At 39.5% G+C, this 18,339-nt stretch overlaps 8 non-coding genes across 8 annotated transcripts; all 8 read right to left on the bottom strand.

The window, feature by feature from the left end:
- Nucleotides 1–657: 657 nt before the first annotated feature.
- Nucleotides 658–729, bottom strand: TRNAD-GUC (transfer RNA aspartic acid (anticodon GUC)). Its single transcript has one exon. It is a non-coding gene; the product is annotated as a tRNA-Asp (tRNA).
- Nucleotides 730–2,671: 1,942 nt separating this feature from the next.
- On the bottom strand, nt 2,672–2,743 carry TRNAD-GUC (transfer RNA aspartic acid (anticodon GUC)). Its single transcript has one exon. It is a non-coding gene; the product is annotated as a tRNA-Asp (tRNA).
- Nucleotides 2,744–4,686: 1,943 nt separating this feature from the next.
- TRNAD-GUC (transfer RNA aspartic acid (anticodon GUC)) lies at nt 4,687–4,758 on the bottom strand. The gene has a single exon. It is a non-coding gene; the product is annotated as a tRNA-Asp (tRNA).
- Nucleotides 4,759–6,700: 1,942 nt separating this feature from the next.
- On the bottom strand, nt 6,701–6,772 carry TRNAD-GUC (transfer RNA aspartic acid (anticodon GUC)). Its single transcript has one exon. It is a non-coding gene; the product is annotated as a tRNA-Asp (tRNA).
- A 3,956-nt stretch (nt 6,773–10,728) lies between these two features.
- Nucleotides 10,729–10,800, bottom strand: TRNAD-GUC (transfer RNA aspartic acid (anticodon GUC)). The gene has a single exon. It is a non-coding gene; the product is annotated as a tRNA-Asp (tRNA).
- Nucleotides 10,801–12,742: 1,942 nt separating this feature from the next.
- Nucleotides 12,743–12,814, bottom strand: TRNAD-GUC (transfer RNA aspartic acid (anticodon GUC)). The gene has a single exon. It is a non-coding gene; the product is annotated as a tRNA-Asp (tRNA).
- A 1,942-nt stretch (nt 12,815–14,756) lies between these two features.
- On the bottom strand, nt 14,757–14,828 carry TRNAD-GUC (transfer RNA aspartic acid (anticodon GUC)). Its single transcript has one exon. It is a non-coding gene; the product is annotated as a tRNA-Asp (tRNA).
- Nucleotides 14,829–16,770: 1,942 nt separating this feature from the next.
- Nucleotides 16,771–16,842, bottom strand: TRNAD-GUC (transfer RNA aspartic acid (anticodon GUC)). Its single transcript has one exon. It is a non-coding gene; the product is annotated as a tRNA-Asp (tRNA).
- Nucleotides 16,843–18,339: the final 1,497 nt, after the last annotated feature.

The raw sequence follows: 18,339 nt of genomic DNA, 5'->3' as shown, positions 1-18,339 counted from the left end.
TGTGCGCTTGCGAGTGTGTCTGAATCATGCCCATAGTCCTTAGGAAAATTTTTGGGTGCTTGCCAAAGACATGTAAATGAAGTGCTTGTTAAAAAATAAAATCCATTCTACTAACCATTGCAAAATGGAATTTGGGTCTTGAGGACCCACCTCATGGAGTTGGGCTTAGACAGCACAAGAAAATTGCTTGAGAAGTTACTTGACCTATACTGTTCTTGAGAATGGGGCCCAACAATGTGGTCTTTCAATGCTAGAAATGTCAAAATAATTCTGAATGTTGTAGTTTGATGTCCTAGAAAATGTGTGCAGTTTTCATTCCAAAAAGTGGCATACACCAATATGCCAACCTCCTTGCCTATATTTTATTTCTACATATAAAAATGTAAGTATGTATAAACCTTCCCAAAATACCAAACCATTCTGATTTATTCCATAGCCACCTAACGCCAACAAATGGTAATAGAAGTATATCATTACAGTTGGTACATTTTGTTTTCTCTATCTGCTATTCCATTTGTATGGATCTATGAGGGTTTCCTTTAAGTACACATCTCAATATATTATAGTTTGGGTTGTTATTTATGCATGCCATAACATTTGTATTATTATTTTTCCACTGTGTCTGAAATGGAATATTGGAGAAATAAAAGTTATAGCCTCCCCGTCGGGGAATTGAACCCCGGTCTCCCGCGTGACAGGCGGGGATACTCACCACTATACTAATGAGGATCGGCTGTGTGCTGAGATTTCTGGTCCAGTCCAGAAAAGTGATGTTCAACTAAGAGTTGTTATAATTTCCTTGGGTAATGAAAATTATTGAAATCATTTATACATCAATTTGTTAGTGTACTCTTTCACCATATATCAGATCCATGTCGATTCTTCTGCATCATGAGCTAGGTCAAATGCTTATAGAAATTGCCCCAGCTATCATTTTCTTACTCTACCCATGTCCGATAATCCCTGGACTGAGATGTTCTAGGATGTTACTGTTGATTTGCCAGTGTTTATAGATATTTCTATGAATTGATTTATGGTTGACCATTTCTGATGCTTGATTGTATATTTAGTAATTCAAGATCCTTTAAAAAGCTCAAATGAATTTAGCAAAACCCATTACCCCTTATCAACTTTTTTCTAATTAGAATTTGCTTAGAAATCCTTGAATGGCTAAAAGACTATTATGCTAGAGACCAATGGTAGCTCTGCATGAGGAATATTAAACTCCAAATCTCTTCTGCTAAATTATGCCCAAATTATGTGAATGCTATAAAAATTGATAATTTATTCTATTATTCAGCTACTGTTTCCAACTTAATTAAAAAAAATATATATATGTATATATTCACTCTTCTTTTAAGGCACCAATAAATATCTATGCATTTTCTGGATATTCTATACCATACAATTTTAATACATGGGAATCCTGAATATAAAGTCCAATAAATGCTGGATTTGCCATGTTGTACATGTTCTAAGCAATATCTTTTAGATTATAGCTGATATAGGGCCTGATTCAGAGCCGCTTGCTGCTAGTGAGTGCTTGCTCAGAACAAGGGCGGTTTTTTATGTTATGTATTTGTTTTTTTCTTTCATCAGGCCGCTCGCTAAGCTGTGGGTGACCTCCCACAGCTTTTGCGAGTGGCCTGGAGCCCATCGCGATTATCGTGACCATCAGGCTTGCGAGGAGACCCTGTGGAAGGGTCTGAGCTCTCACAAGCCCGAGTAAACTTCCTGCTCTAATAGAACAGGAAGTCCACTACTGACATCACTAGTGATGTCAGTAGGGCCACCCACAAACACCAGGCGTTCCTAAGGGAATGCCTGCATTTGTGCAGCCACCCCCCCCTCCCCGCATACAAAACGCGGTGAATTATCAATCAACATTGACAGCCGCTCCGTCTTGTAGCTAGACCCATATCGATGGAGCAGCCGTCGCTGGACGGATCTTGCGCATGCACACGCCGGAGGCGGCGCATGGGTAGTGGGGGACCGTCGAACCACTTACGAGTGTTGTGCGCTTGCGAGTGTGTCTGAATCATGCCCATAGTCCTTAGGAAAATTTTTGGGTGCTTGCCAAAGACATGTAAATGAAGTGCTTGTTAAAAAATAAAATCCATTCTACTAACCATTGCAAAATGGAATTTGGGTCTTGAGGACCCACCTCATGGAGTTGGGCTTAGACAGCACAAGAAAATTGCTTGAGAAGTTACTTGACCTATACTGTTCTTGAGAATGGGGCCCAACAATGTGGTCTTTCAATGCTAGAAATGTCAAAATAATTCTGAATGTTGTAGTTTGATGTCCTAGAAAATGTGTGCAGTTTTCATTCCAAAAAGTGGCATACACCAATATGCCAACCTCCTTGCCTATATTTTATTTCTACATATAAAAATGTAAGTATGTATAAACCTTCCCAAAATACCAAACCATTCTGATTTATTCCATAGCCACCTAACGCCAACAAATGGTAATAGAAGTATATCATTACAGTTGGTACATTTTGTTTTCTCTATCTGCTCTTCCATTTGTATGGATCTATGAGGGTTTCCTTTAAGTACACATCTCAATATATTATAGTTTGGGTTGTTATTTATGCATGCCATAACATTTGTATTATTATTTTTCCACTGTGTCTGAAATGGAATATTGGAGAAATAAAAGTTGTAGCCTCCCCGTCGGGGAATTGAACCCCGGTCTCCCGCGTGACAGGCGGGGATACTCACCACTATACTAACGAGGATCAGCTGTGTGCTGTGATTTCTGGTCCAGTCCAGAAAAGTGATGTTCAACTAAGAGTTGTTATAATTTCCTTGGGTAATGAAAATGATTGAAATCATTTATACATCAATTTGTTAGTGTACTCTTTCACCATATATCAGATCCATGTCGATTCTTCTGCATCATGAGCTAGGTCAAATGCTTATAAAAATTGCCCCAGCTATCATTTTCTTACTCTACCCATGTCCGATAATCCCTGGACTGAGATGTTCTAGGATGTTACTGTTGATTTGCCAGTGTTTATAGGTATTTCTATGAATTGATTTATGGTTGACCATTTCTGATGCTTGATTGTATATTTAGTAATTCAAGATCCTTTAAAAAGCTCAAATGAATTTAGCAAAACCCATTACCCCTTATCAACTTTTTTCTAATTAGAATTTGCTTAGAAATCCTTGAATGGCTAAAAGACTATTATGCTAGAGACCAATGGTAGCTCTGCATGAGGAATATTAAACTAAAAATCTCTTCTGCTAAATTATGCCCAAATTATGTGAATGCTATAAAAATTGATAATTTATTCTATTATTCAGCTACTGTTTCCAACTTAATTAAAAAAAAAATATATATGTATATATTCACTCTTCTTTTAAGGCACCAATAAATATCTATGCATTTTCTGGATATTCTATACCATACAATTTTAATACATGGGAATCCTGAATATAAAGTCCAATAAATGCTGGATTTGCCATGTTGTACATGTTCTAAGCAATATCTTTTAGATTATAGCTGATATAGGGCCTGATTCAGAGCCGCTTGCTGCTAGTGAGTGCTTGCTCAGAACAAGGGCGGTTTTTTATGTTTTGTATTTGTTTTTTTCTTTCATCAGGCCGCTCGCTAAGCTGTGGGTGACCTCCCACAGCTTTTGCGAGTGGCCTGGAGCCCATCGCGATTATCGTGACCATCAGGCTTGCGAGGAGACCCTGTGGAAGGGTCTGAGCTCTCACAAGCCCGAGTAAACTTCCTGCTCTAATAGAACAGGAAGTCCACTACTGACATCACTAGTGATGTCAGTAGGGCCACCCACAAACACCAGGCGTTCCTAAGGGAATGCCTGCATTTGTGCAGCCACCCCCCCCCTCCCCGCATACAAAACGCGGTGAATTATCAATCAACATTGACAGCCGCTCCGTCTTGTAGCTAGACCCATATCGATGGAGCAGCCGTCGCTGGACGGATCTTGCGCATGCACACGCCGGAGGCGGCGCATGGGTAGTGGGGGACCGTCGAACCACTTACGAGTGTTGTGCGCTTGCGAGTGTGTCTGAATCATGCCCATAGTCCTTAGGAAAATTTTTGGGTGCTTGCCAAAGACATGTAAATGAAGTGCTTGTTAAAAAATAAAATCCATTCTACTAACCATTGCAAAATGGAATTTGGGTCTTGAGGACCCACCTCATGGAGTTGGGCTTAGACAGCACAAGAAAATTGCTTGAGAAGTTACTTGACCTATACTGTTCTTGAGAATGGGGCCCAACAATGTGGTCTTTCAATGCTAGAAATGTCAAAATAATTCTGAATGTTGTAGTTTGATGTCCTAGAAAATGTGTGCAGTTTTCATTCCAAAAAGTGGCATACACCAATATGCCAACCTCCTTGCCTATATTTTATTTCTACATATAAAAATGTAAGTATGTATAAACCTTCCCAAAATACCAAACCATTCTGATTTATTCCATAGCCACCTAACGCCAACAAATGGTAATAGAAGTATATCATTACAGTTGGTACATTTTGTTTTCTCTATCTGCTATTCCATTTGTATGGATCTATGAGGGTTTCCTTTAAGTACACATCTCAATATATTATAGTTTGGGTTGTTATTTATGCATGCCATAACATTTGTATTATTATTTTTCCACTGTGTCTGAAATGGAATATTGGAGAAATAAAAGTTATAGCCTCCCCGTTGGGGAATTGAACCCCGGTCTCCCGCGTGACAGGCGGGGATACTCACCACTATACTAACGAGGATCGGCTGTGTGCTGTGATTTCTGGTCCAGTCCAGAAAAGTGATGTTCAACTAAGAGTTGTTATAATTTCCTTGGGTAATGAAAATGATTGAAATCATTTATACATCAATTTGTTAGTGTACTCTTTCACCATATATCAGATCCATGTCGATTCTTCTGCATCATGAGCTAGGTCAAATGCTTATAAAAATTGCCCCAGCTATCATTTTCTTACTCTACCCATGTCCGATAATCCCTGGACTGAGATGTTCTAGGATGTTACTGTTGATTTGCCAGTGTTTATAGGTATTTCTATGAATTGATTTATGGTTGACCATTTCTGATGCTTGATTGTATATTTAGTAATTCAAGATCCTTTAAAAAGCTCAAATGAATTTAGCAAAACCCATTACCCCTTATCAACTTTTTTCTAATTAGAATTTGCTTAGAAATCCTTGAATGGCTAAAAGACTATTATGCTAGAGACCAATGGTAGCTCTGCATGAGGAATATTAAACTCCAAATCTCTTCTGCTAAATTATGCCCAAATTATGTGAATGCTATAAAAATTGATAATTTATTCTATTATTCAGCTACTGTTTCCAACTTAATTAAAAAATATATATATATGTATATATTCACTCTTCTTTTAAGGCACCAATAAATATCTATGCATTTTCTGGATATTCTATACCATACAATTTTAATACATGGGAATCCTGAATATAAAGTCCAATAAATGCTGGATTTGCCATGTTGTACATGTTCTAAGCAATATCTTTTAGATTATAGCTGATATAGGGCCTGATTCAGAGCCGCTTGCTGCTAGTGAGTGCTTGCTCAGAACAAGGGCGGTTTTTTATGTTATGTATTTGTTTTTTTCTTTCATCAGGCCGCTCGCTAAGCTGTGGGTGACCTCCCACAGCTTTTGCGAGTGGCCTGGAGCCCATCGCGATTATCGTGACCATCAGGCTTGCGAGGAGACCCTGTGGAAGGGTCTGAGCTCTCACAAGCCCGAGTAAACTTCCTGCTCTAATAGAACAGGAAGTCCACTACTGACATCACTAGTGATGTCAGTAGGGCCACCCACAAACACCAGGCGTTCCTAAGGGAATGCCTGCATTTGTGCAGCCACCCCCCCCTCCCCGCATACAAAACGCGGTGAATTATCAATCAACATTGACAGCCGCTCCGTCTTGTAGCTAGACCCATATCGATGGAGCAGCCGTCGCTGGACGGATCTTGCGCATGCACACGCCGGAGGCGGCGCATGGGTAGTGGGGGACCGTCGAACCACTTACGAGTGTTGTGCGCTTGCGAGTGTGTCTGAATCATGCCCATAGTCCTTAGGAAAATTTTTGGGTGCTTGCCAAAGACATGTAAATGAAGTGCTTGTTAAAAAATAAAATCCATTCTACTAACCATTGCAAAATGGAATTTGGGTCTTGAGGACCCACCTCATGGAGTTGGGCTTAGACAGCACAAGAAAATTGCTTGAGAAGTTACTTGACCTATACTGTTCTTGAGAATGGGGCCCAACAATGTGGTCTTTCAATGCTAGAAATGTCAAAATAATTCTGAATGTTGTAGTTTGATGTCCTAGAAAATGTGTGCAGTTTTCATTCCAAAAAGTGGCATACACCAATATGCCAACCTCCTTGCCTATATTTTATTTCTACATATAAAAATGTAAGTATGTATAAACCTTCCCAAAATACCAAACCATTCTGATTTATTCCATAGCCACCTAACGCCAACAAATGGTAATAGAAGTATATCATTACAGTTGGTACATTTTGTTTTCTCTATCTGCTCTTCCATTTGTATGGATCTATGAGGGTTTCCTTTAAGTACACATCTCAATATATTATAGTTTGGGTTGTTATTTATGCATGCCATAACATTTGTATTATTATTTTTCCACTGTGTCTGAAATGGAATATTGGAGAAATAAAAGTTGTAGCCTCCCCGTCGGGGAATTGAACCCCGGTCTCCCGCGTGACAGGCGGGGATACTCACCACTATACTAACGAGGATCAGCTGTGTGCTGTGATTTCTGGTCCAGTCCAGAAAAGTGATGTTCAACTAAGAGTTGTTATAATTTCCTTGGGTAATGAAAATGATTGAAATCATTTATACATCAATTTGTTAGTGTACTCTTTCACCATATATCAGATCCATGTCGATTCTTCTGCATCATGAGCTAGGTCAAATGCTTATAAAAATTGCCCCAGCTATCATTTTCTTACTCTACCCATGTCCGATAATCCCTGGACTGAGATGTTCTAGGATGTTACTGTTGATTTGCCAGTGTTTATAGGTATTTCTATGAATTGATTTATGGTTGACCATTTCTGATGCTTGATTGTATATTTAGTAATTCAAGATCCTTTAAAAAGCTCAAATGAATTTAGCAAAACCCATTACCCCTTATCAACTTTTTTCTAATTAGAATTTGCTTAGAAATCCTTGAATGGCTAAAAGACTATTATGCTAGAGACCAATGGTAGCTCTGCATGAGGAATATTAAACTCCAAATCTCTTCTGCTAAATTATGCCCAAATTATGTGAATGCTATAAAAATTGATAATTTATTCTATTATTCAGCTACTGTTTCCAACTTAATTAAAAAAAAAATATATATGTATATATTCACTCTTCTTTTAAGGCACCAATAAATATCTATGCATTTTCTGGATATTCTATACCATACAATTTTAATACATGGGAATCCTGAATATAAAGTCCAATAAATGCTGGATTTGCCATGTTGTACATGTTCTAAGCAATATCTTTTAGATTATAGCTGATATAGGGCCTGATTCAGAGCCGCTTGCTGCTAGTGAGTGCTTGCTCAGAACAAGGGCGGTTTTTTATGTTTTGTATTTGTTTTTTTCTTTCATCAGGCCGCTCGCTAAGCTGTGGGTGACCTCCCACAGCTTTTGCGAGTGGCCTGGAGCCCATCGCGATTATCGTGACCATCAGGCTTGCGAGGAGACCCTGTGGAAGGGTCTGAGCTCTCACAAGCCCGAGTAAACTTCCTGCTCTAATAGAACAGGAAGTCCACTACTGACATCACTAGTGATGTCAGTAGGGCCACCCACAAACACCAGGCGTTCCTAAGGGAATGCCTGCATTTGTGCAGCCACCCCCCCCTCCCCGCATACAAAACGCGGTGAATTATCAATCAACATTGACAGCCGCTCCATCTTGTAGTTAGACCCATATCGATGGAGCAGCCGTCGCTGGACGGATCTTGCGCATGCACACGCCGGAGGTTTCGCATGGGTAGTGGGGGACCGTCGAACCACTTACGAGTGTTGTGCGCTTGCGAGTGTGTCTGAATCATGCCCATAGTCCTTAGGAAAATTTTTGGGTGCTTGCCAAAGACATGTAAATGAAGTGCTTGTTAAAAAATAAAATCCATTCTACTAACCATTGCAAAATGGAATTTGGGTCTTGAGGACCCACCTCATGGAGTTGGGCTTAGACAGCACAAGAAAATTGCTTGAGAAGTTACTTGACCTATACTGTTCTTGAGAATGGGGCCCAACAATGTGGTCTTTCAATGCTAGAAATGTCAAAATAATTCTGAATGTTGTAGTTTGATGTCCTAGAAAATGTGTGCAGTTTTCATTCCAAAAAGTGGCATACACCAATATGCCAACCTCCTTGCCTATATTTTATTTCTACATATAAAAATGTAAGTATGTATAAACCTTCCCAAAATACCAAACCATTCTGATTTATTCCATAGCCACCTAACGCCAACAAATGGTAATAGAAGTATATCATTACAGTTGGTACATTTTGTTTTCTCTATCTGCTATTCCATTTGTATGGATCTATGAGGGTTTCCTTTAAGTACACATCTCAATATATTATAGTTTGGGTTGTTATTTATGCATGCCATAACATTTGTATTATTATTTTTCCACTGTGTCTGAAATGGAATATTGGAGAAATAAAAGTTATAGCCTCCCCGTCGGGGAATTGAACCCCGGTCTGCCGCGTGACAGGCGGGGATACTCACCACTATACTAATGAGGATCGGCTGTGTGCTGTGATTTCTGGTCCATTCCAGAAAAGTGATGTTCAACTAAGAGTTGTTATAATTTCCTTGGGTAATGAAAATGATTGAAATCATTTATACATCAATTTGTTAGTGTACTCTTTCACCATATATCAGATCCATGTCGATTCTTCTGCATCATGAGCTAGGTCAAATGCTTATAGAAATTGCCCCAGCTATCATTTTCTTACTCTACCCATGTCCGATAATCCCTGGACTGAGATGTTCTAGGATGTTACTGTTGATTTGCCAGTGTTTATAGGTATTTCTATGAATTGATTTATGGTTGACCATTTCTGATGCTTGATTGTATATTTAGTAATTCAAGATCCTTTAAAAAGCTCAAATGAATTTAGCAAAACCCATTACCCCTTATCAACTTTTTTCTAATTAGAATTTGCTTAGAAATCCTTGAATGGCTAAAAGACTATTATGCTAGAGACCAATGGTAGCTCTGCATGAGGAATATTAAACTCCAAATCTCTTCTGCTAAATTATGCCCAAATTATGTGAATGCTATAAAAATTGATAATTTATTCTATTATTCAGCTACTGTTTCCAACTTAATTAAAAAATATATATATATGTATATATTCACTCTTCTTTTAAGGCACCAATAAATATCTATGCATTTTCTGGATATTCTATACCATACAATTTTAATACATGGGAATCCTGAATATAAAGTCCAATAAATGCTGGATTTGCCATGTTGTACATGTTCTAAGCAATATCTTTTAGATTATAGCTGATATAGGGCCTGATTCAGAGCCGCTTGCTGCTAGTGAGTGCTTGCTCAGAACAAGGGCGGTTTTTTATGTTATGTATTTGTTTTTTTCTTTCATCAGGCCGCTCGCTAAGCTGTGGGTGACCTCCCACAGCTTTTGCGAGTGGCCTGGAGCCCATCGCGATTATCGTGACCATCAGGCTTGCGAGGAGACCCTGTGGAAGGGTCTGAGCTCTCACAAGCCCGAGTAAACTTCCTGCTCTAATAGAACAGGAAGTCCACTACTGACATCACTAGTGATGTCAGTAGGGCCACCCACAAACACCAGGCGTTCCTAAGGGAATGCCTGCATTTGTGCAGCCACCCCCCCCTCCCCGCATACAAAACGCGGTGAATTATCAATCAACATTGACAGCCGCTCCGTCTTGTAGCTAGACCCATATCGATGGAGCAGCCGTCGCTGGACGGATCTTGCGCATGCACACGCCGGAGGCGGCGCATGGGTAGTGGGGGACCGTCGAACCACTTACGAGTGTTGTGCGCTTGCGAGTGTGTCTGAATCATGCCCATAGTCCTTAGGAAAATTTTTGGGTGCTTGCCAAAGACATGTAAATGAAGTGCTTGTTAAAAAATAAAATCCATTCTACTAACCATTGCAAAATGGAATTTGGGTCTTGAGGACCCACCTCATGGAGTTGGGCTTAGACAGCACAAGAAAATTGCTTGAGAAGTTACTTGACCTATACTGTTCTTGAGAATGGGGCCCAACAATGTGGTCTTTCAATGCTAGAAATGTCAAAATAATTCTGAATGTTGTAGTTTGATGTCCTAGAAAATATGTGCAGTTTTCATTCCAAAAAGTGGCATACACCAATATGCCAACCTCCTTGCCTATATTTTATTTCTACATATAAAAATGTAAGTATGTATAAACCTTCCCAAAATACCAAACCATTCTGATTTATTCCATAGCCACCTAACGCCAACAAATGGTAATAGAAGTATATCATTACAGTTGGTACATTTTGTTTTCTCTATCTGCTATTCCATTTGTATGGATCTATGAGGGTTTCCTTTAAGTACACATCTCAATATATTATAGTTTGGGTTGTTATTTATGCATGCCATAACATTTGTATTATTATTTTTCCACTGTGTCTGAAATGGAATATTGGAGAAATAAAAGTTATAGCCTCCCCGTTGGGGAATTGAACCCCGGTCTCCCGCATGACAGGCGGGGATACTCACCACTATACTAACGAGGATCAGCTGTGTGCTGTGATTTCTGGTCCAGTCCAGAAAAGTGATGTTCAACTAAGAGTTGTTATAATTTCCTTGGGTAATGAAAATGATTGAAATCATTTATACATCAATTTGTTAGTGTACTCTTTCACCATATATCAGATCCATGTCGATTCTTCTGCATCATGAGCTAGGTCAAATGCTTATAAAAATTGCCCCAGCTATCATTTTCTTACTCTACCCATGTCCGATAATCCCTGGACTGAGTTGTTCTAGGATGTTACTGTTGATTTGCCAGTGTTTATAGGTATTTCTATGAATTGATTTATGGTTGACCATTTCTGATGCTTGATTGTATATTTAGTAATTCAAGATCCTTTAAAAAGCTCAAATGAATTTAGCAAAACCCATTACCCCTTATCAACTTTTTTCTAATTAGAATTTGCTTAGAAATCCTTGAATGGCTAAAAGACTATTATGCTAGAGACCAATGGTAGCTCTGCATGAGGAATATTAAACTCCAAATCTCTTCTGCTAAATTATGCCCAAATTATGTGAATGCTATAAAAATTGATAATTTATTCTATTATTCAGCTACTGTTTCCAACTTAATTAAAAAATATATATATATGTATATATTCACTCTTCTTTTAAGGCACCAATAAATATCTATGCATTTTCTGGATATTCTATACCATACAATTTTAATACATGGGAATCCTGAATATAAAGTCCAATAAATGCTGGATTTGCCATGTTGTACATGTTCTAAGCAATATCTTTTAGATTATAGCTGATATAGGGCCTGATTCAGAGCCGCTTGCTGCTAGTGAGTGCTTGCTCAGAACAAGGGCGGTTTTTTATGTTTTGTATTTGTTTTTTTCTTTCATCAGGCCGCTCGCTAAGCTGTGGGTGACCTCCCACAGCTTTTGCGAGTGGCCTGGAGCCCATCGCGATTATCGTGACCATCAGGCTTGCGAGGAGACCCTGTGGAAGGGTCTGAGCTCTCACAAGCCCGAGTAAACTTCCTGCTCTAATAGAACAGGAAGTCCACTACTGACATCACTAGTGATGTCAGTAGGGCCACCCACAAACACCAGGCGTTCCTAAGGGAATGCCTGCATTTGTGCAGCCACCCCCCCCTCCCCGCATACAAAACGCGGTGAATTATCAATCAACATTGACAGCCGCTCCATCTTGTAGTTAGACCCATATCGATGGAGCAGCCGTCGCTGGACGGATCTTGCGCATGCACACGCCGGAGGTGGCGCATGGGTAGTGGGGGACCGTCGAACCACTTACGAGTGTTGTGCGCTTGCGAGTGTGTCTGAATCATGCCCATAGTCCTTAGGAAAATTTTTGGGTGCTTGCCAAAGACATGTAAATGAAGTGCTTGTTAAAAAATAAAATCCATTCTACTAACCATTGCAAAATGGAATTTGGGTCTTGAGGACCCACCTCATGGAGTTGGGCTTAGACAGCACAAGAAAATTGCTTGAGAAGTTACTTGACCTATACTGTTCTTGAGAATGGGGCCCAACAATGTGGTCTTTCAATGCTAGAAATGTCAAAATAATTCTGAATGTTGTAGTTTGATGTCCTAGAAAATGTGTGCAGTTTTCATTCCAAAAAGTGGCATACACCAATATGCCAACCTCCTTGCCTATATTTTATTTCTACATATAAAAATGTAAGTATGTATAAACCTTCCCAAAATACCAAACCATTCTGATTTATTCCATAGCCACCTAACGCCAACAAATGGTAATAGAAGTATATCATTACAGTTGGTACATTTTGTTTTCTCTATCTGCTATTCCATTTGTATGGATCTATGAGGGTTTCCTTTAAGTACACATCTCAATATATTATAGTTTGGGTTGTTATTTATGCATGCCATAACATTTGTATTATTATTTTTCCACTGTGTCTGAAATGGAATATTGGAGAAATAAAAGTTATAGCCTCCCCGTCGGGGAATTGAACCCCGGTCTCCCGCGTGACAGGCAGGGATACTCACCACTATACTAACGAGGATCGGCTGTGTGCTGTGATTTCTGGTCCAGTCCAGAAAAGTGATGTTCAACTAAGAGTTGTTATAATTTCCTTGGGTAAGGAAAATGATTGAAATCATTTATACATCAATTTGTTAGTGTACTCTTTCACCATATATCAGATCCATGTCGATTCTTCTGCATCATGAGCTAGGTCAAATGCTTATAGAAATTGCCCCAGCTATCATTTTCTTACTCTACCCATGTCCGATAATCCCTGGACTGAGATGTTCTAGGATGTTACTGTTGATTTGCCAGTGTTTATAGGTATTTCTATGAATTGATTTATGGTTGACCATTTCTGATGCTTGATTGTATATTTAGTAATTCAAGATCCTTTAAAAAGCTCAAATGAATTTAGCAAAACCCATTACCCCTTATCAACTTTTTTCTAATTAGAATTTGCTTAGAAATCCTTGAATGGCTAAAAGACTATTATGCTAGAGACCAATGGTAGCTCTGCATGAGGAATATTAAACTCCAAATCTCTTCTGCTAAATTATGCCCAAATTATGTGAATGCTATAAAAATTGATAATTTATTCTATTATTCAGCTACTGTTTCCAATTTAATTAAAAAATATATATATATGTATATATTCACTCTTCTTTTAAGGCACCAATAAATATCTATGCATTTTCTGGATATTCTATACCATACAATTTTAATACATGGGAATCCTGAATATAAAGTCCAATAAATGCTGGATTTGCCATGTTGTACATGTTCTAAGCAATATCTTTTAGATTATAGCTGATATAGGGCCTGATTCAGAGCCGCTTGCTGCTAGTGAGTGCTTGCTCAGAACAAGGGCGGTTTTTTATGTTATGTATTTGTTTTTTTCTTTCATCAGGCCGCTCGCTAAGCTGTGGGTGACCTCCCACAGCTTTTGCGAGTGGCCTGGAGCCCATCGCGATTATCGTGACCATCAGGCTTGCGAGGAGACCCTGTGGAAGGGTCTGAGCTCTCACAAGCCCGAGTAAACTTCCTGCTCTAATAGAACAGGAAGTCCACTACTGACATCACTAGTGATGTCAGTAGGGCCACCCACAAACACCAGGCGTTCCTAAGGGAATGCCTGCATTTGTGCAGCCACCCCCCCCTCCCCGCATACAAAACGCGGTGAATTATCAATCAACATTGACAGCCGCTCCGTCTTGTAGCTAGACCCATATCGATGGAGCAGCCGTCGCTGGACGGATCTTGCGCATGCACACGCCGGAGGCGGCGCATGGGTAGTGGGGGACCGTCGAACCACTTACGAGTGTTGTGCGCTTGCGAGTGTGTCTGAATCATGCCCATAGTCCTTAGGAAAATTTTTGGGTGCTTGCCAAAGACATGTAAATGAAGTGCTTGTTAAAAAATAAAATCCATTCTACTAACCATTGCAAAATGGAATTTGGGTCTTGAGGACCCACCTCATGGAGTTGGGCTTAGACAGCACAAGAAAATTGCTTGAGAAGTTACTTGACCTATACTGTTCTTGAGAATGGGGCCCAACAATGTGGTCTTTCAATGCTAGAAATGTCAAAATAATTCTGAATGTTGTAGTTTGATGTCCTAGAAAATGTGTGCAGTTTTCATTCCAAAAAGTGGCATACACCAATATGCCAACCTCCTTGCCTATATTTTATTTCTACATATAAAAATGTAAGTATGTATAAACCTTCCCAAAATACCAAACCATTCTGATTTATTCCATAGCCACCTAACGCCAACAAATGGTAATAGAAGTATATCATTACAGTTGGTACATTTTGTTTTCTCTATCTGCTATTCCATTTGTATGGATCTATGAGGGTTTCCTTTAAGTACACATCTCAATATATTATAGTTTGGGTTGTTATTTATGCATGCCATAACATTTGTATTATTATTTTTCCACTGTGTCTGAAATGGAATATTGGAGAAATAAAAGTTATAGCCTCCCCGTCGGGGAATTGAACCCCGGTCTCCCGCGTGACAGGCAGGGATACTCACCACTATACTAACGAGGATCGGCTGTGTGCTGTGATTTCTGGTCCAGTCCAGAAAAGTGATGTTCAACTAAGAGTTGTTATAATTTCCTTGGGTAATGAAAATGATTGAAATCATTTATACATCAATTTGTTAGTGTACTCTTTCACCATATATCAGATCCATGTCGATTCTTCTGCATCATGAGCTAGGTCAAATGCTTATAGAAATTGCCCCAGCTATCATTTTCTTACTCTACCCATGTCCGATAATCCCTGGACTGAGATGTTCTAGGATGTTACTGTTGATTTGCCAGTGTTTATAGGTATTTCTATGAATTGATTTATGGTTGACCATTTCTGATGCTTGATTGTATATTTAGTAATTCAAGATCCTTTAAAAAGCTCAAATGAATTTAGCAAAACCCATTACCCCTTATCAACTTTTTTCTAATTAGAATTTGCTTAGAAATCCTTGAATGGCTAAAAGACTATTATGCTAGAGACCAATGGTAGCTCTGCATGAGGAATATTAAACGCCAAATCTCTTCTGCTAAATTATGCCCAAATTATGTGAATGCTATAAAAATTGATAATTTATTCTATTATTCAGCTACTGTTTCCAACTTAATTAAAAAATATATATATATGTATATATTCACTCTTCTTTTAAGGCACCAATAAATATCTATGCATTTTCTGGATATTCTATACCATACAATTTTAATACATGGGAATCCTGAATATAAAGTCCAATAAATGCTGGATTTGCCATGTTGTACATGTTCTAAGCAATATCTTTTAGATTATAGCTGATATAGGGCCTGATTCAGAGCCGCTTGCTGCTAGTGAGTGCTTGCTCAGAACAAGGGCGGTTTTTTATGTTATGTATTTGTTTTTTTCTTTCATCAGGCCGCTCGCTAAGCTGTGGGTGACCTCCCACAGCTTTTGCGAGTGGCCTGGAGCCCATCGCGATTATCGTGACCATCAGGCTTGCGAGGAGACCCTGTGGAAGGGTCTGAGCTCTCACAAGCCCGAGTAAACTTCCTGCTCTAATAGAACAGGAAGTCCACTACTGACATCACTAGTGATGTCAGTAGGGCCACCCACAAACACCAGGCGTTCCTAAGGGAATGCCTGCATTTGTGCAGCCACCCCCCCCTCCCCGCATACAAAACGCGGTGAATTATCAATCAACATTGACAGCCGCTCCGTCTTGTAGCTAGACCCATATCGATGGAGCAGCCGTCGCTGGACGGATCTTGCGCATGCACACGCCGGAGGCGGCGCATGGGTAGTGGGGGACCGTCGAACCACTTACGAGTGTTGTGCGCTTGCGAGTGTGTCTGAATCATGCCCATAGTCCTTAGGAAAATTTTTGGGTGCTTGCCAAAGACATGTAAATGAAGTGCTTGTTAAAAAATAAAATCCATTCTACTAACCATTGCAAAATGGAATTTGGGTCTTGAGGACCCACCTCATGGAGTTGGGCTTAGACAGCACAAGAAAATTGCTTGAGAAGTTACTTGACCTATACTGTTCTTGAGAATGGGGCCCAACAATGTGGTCTTTCAATGCTAGAAATGTCAAAATAATTCTGAATGTTGTAGTTTGATGTCCTAGAAAATGTGTGCAGTTTTCATTCCAAAAAGTGGCATACACCAATATGCCAACCTCCTTGCCTATATTTTATTTCTACATATAAAAATGTAAGTATGTATAAACCTTCCCAAAATACCAAACCATTCTGATTTATTCCATAGCCACCTAACGCCAACAAATGGTAATAGAAGTATATCATTACAGTTGGTACATTTTGTTTTCTCTATCTGCTATTCCATTTGTATGGATCTAGGAGGGTTTCCTTTAAGTACACATCTCAATATATTATAGTTTGGGTTGTTATTTATGCATGCCATAACATTTGTATTATTATTTTTCCACTGTGTCTGAAATGGAATATTGGAGAAATAAAAGTTATAGCCTCCCCGTTGGGGAATTGAACCCCGGTCTCCCGCGTGACAGGCGGGGATACTCACCACTATACTAACGAGGATCAGCTGTGTGCTGTGATTTCTGGTCCAGTCCAGAAAAGTGATGTTCAACTAAGAGTTGTTATAATTTCCTTGGGTAATGAAAATGATTGAAATCATTTATACATCAATTTGTTAGTGTACTCTTTCACCATATATCAGATCCATGTCGATTCTTCTGCATCATGAGCTAGGTCAAATGCTTATAAAAATTGCCCCAGCTATCATTTTCTTACTCTACCCATGTCCGATAATCCCTGGACTGAGATGTTCTAGGATGTTACTGTTGATTTGCCAGTGTTTATAGGTATTTCTATGAATTGATTTATGGTTGACCATTTCTGATGCTTGATTGTATATTTAGTAATTCAAGATCCTTTAAAAAGCTCAAATGAATTTAGCAAAACCCATTACCCCTTATCAACTTTTTTCTAATTAGAATTTGCTTAGAAATCCTTGAATGGCTAAAAGACTATTATGCTAGAGACCAATGGTAGCTCTGCATGAGGAATATTAAACTCCAAATCTCTTCTGCTAAATTATGCCCAAATTATGTGAATGCTATAAAAATTGATAATTTATTCTATTATTCAGCTACTGTTTCCAACTTAATTAAAAAATATATATATATGTATATATTCACTCTTCTTTTAAGGCACCAATAAATATCTATGCATTTTCTGGATATTCTATACCATACAATTTTAATACATGGGAATCCTGAATATAAAGTCCAATAAATGCTGGATTTGCCATGTTGTACATGTTCTAAGCAATATCTTTTAGATTATAGCTGATATAGGGCCTGATTCAGAGCCGCTTGCTGCTAGTGAGTGCTTGCTCAGAACAAGGGCGGTTTTTTATGTTATGTATTTGTTTTTTTCTTTCATCAGGCCGCTCGCTAAGCTGTGGGTGACCTCCCACAGCTTTTGCGAGTGGCCTGGAGCCCATCGCGATTATCGTGACCATCAGGCTTGCGAGGAGACCCTGTGGAAGGGTCTGAGCTCTCACAAGCCCGAGTAAACTTCCTGCTCTAATAGAACAGGAAGTCCACTACTGACATCACTAGTGATGTCAGTAGGGCCACCCACAAACACCAGGCGTTCCTAAGGGAATGCCTGCATTTGTGCAGCCACCCCCCCCTCCCCGCATACAAAACGCGGTGAATTATCAATCAACATTGACAGCCGCTCCGTCTTGTAGCTAGACCCATATCGATGGAGCAGCCGTCGCTGGACGGATCTTGCGCATGCACACGCCGGAGGCGGCGCATGGGTAGTGGGGGACCGTCGAACCACTTACGAGTGTTGTGCGCTTGCGAGTGTGTCTGAATCATGCCCATAGTCCTTAGGAAAATTTTTGGGTGCTTGCCAAAGACATGTAAATGAAGTGCTTGTTAAAAAATAAAATCCATTCTACTAACCATTGCAAAATGGAATTTGGGTCTTGAGGACCCACCTCATGGAGTTGGGCTTAGACAGCACAAGAAAATTGCTTGAGAAGTTACTTGACCTATACTG

The sequence above is a fragment of the Taudactylus pleione genome, unplaced genomic scaffold (genome assembly GCF_031769625.1).
Source record: "Taudactylus pleione unplaced genomic scaffold, aTauple2 ptg000282l, whole genome shotgun sequence".
Classification (NCBI taxonomy): Eukaryota; Metazoa; Chordata; class Amphibia; order Anura; family Myobatrachidae; genus Taudactylus; species Taudactylus pleione.
The sequence above is the reverse complement of the archived record's forward strand: the minus strand, read 5'-3'. Positions and strand labels throughout refer to the sequence as shown.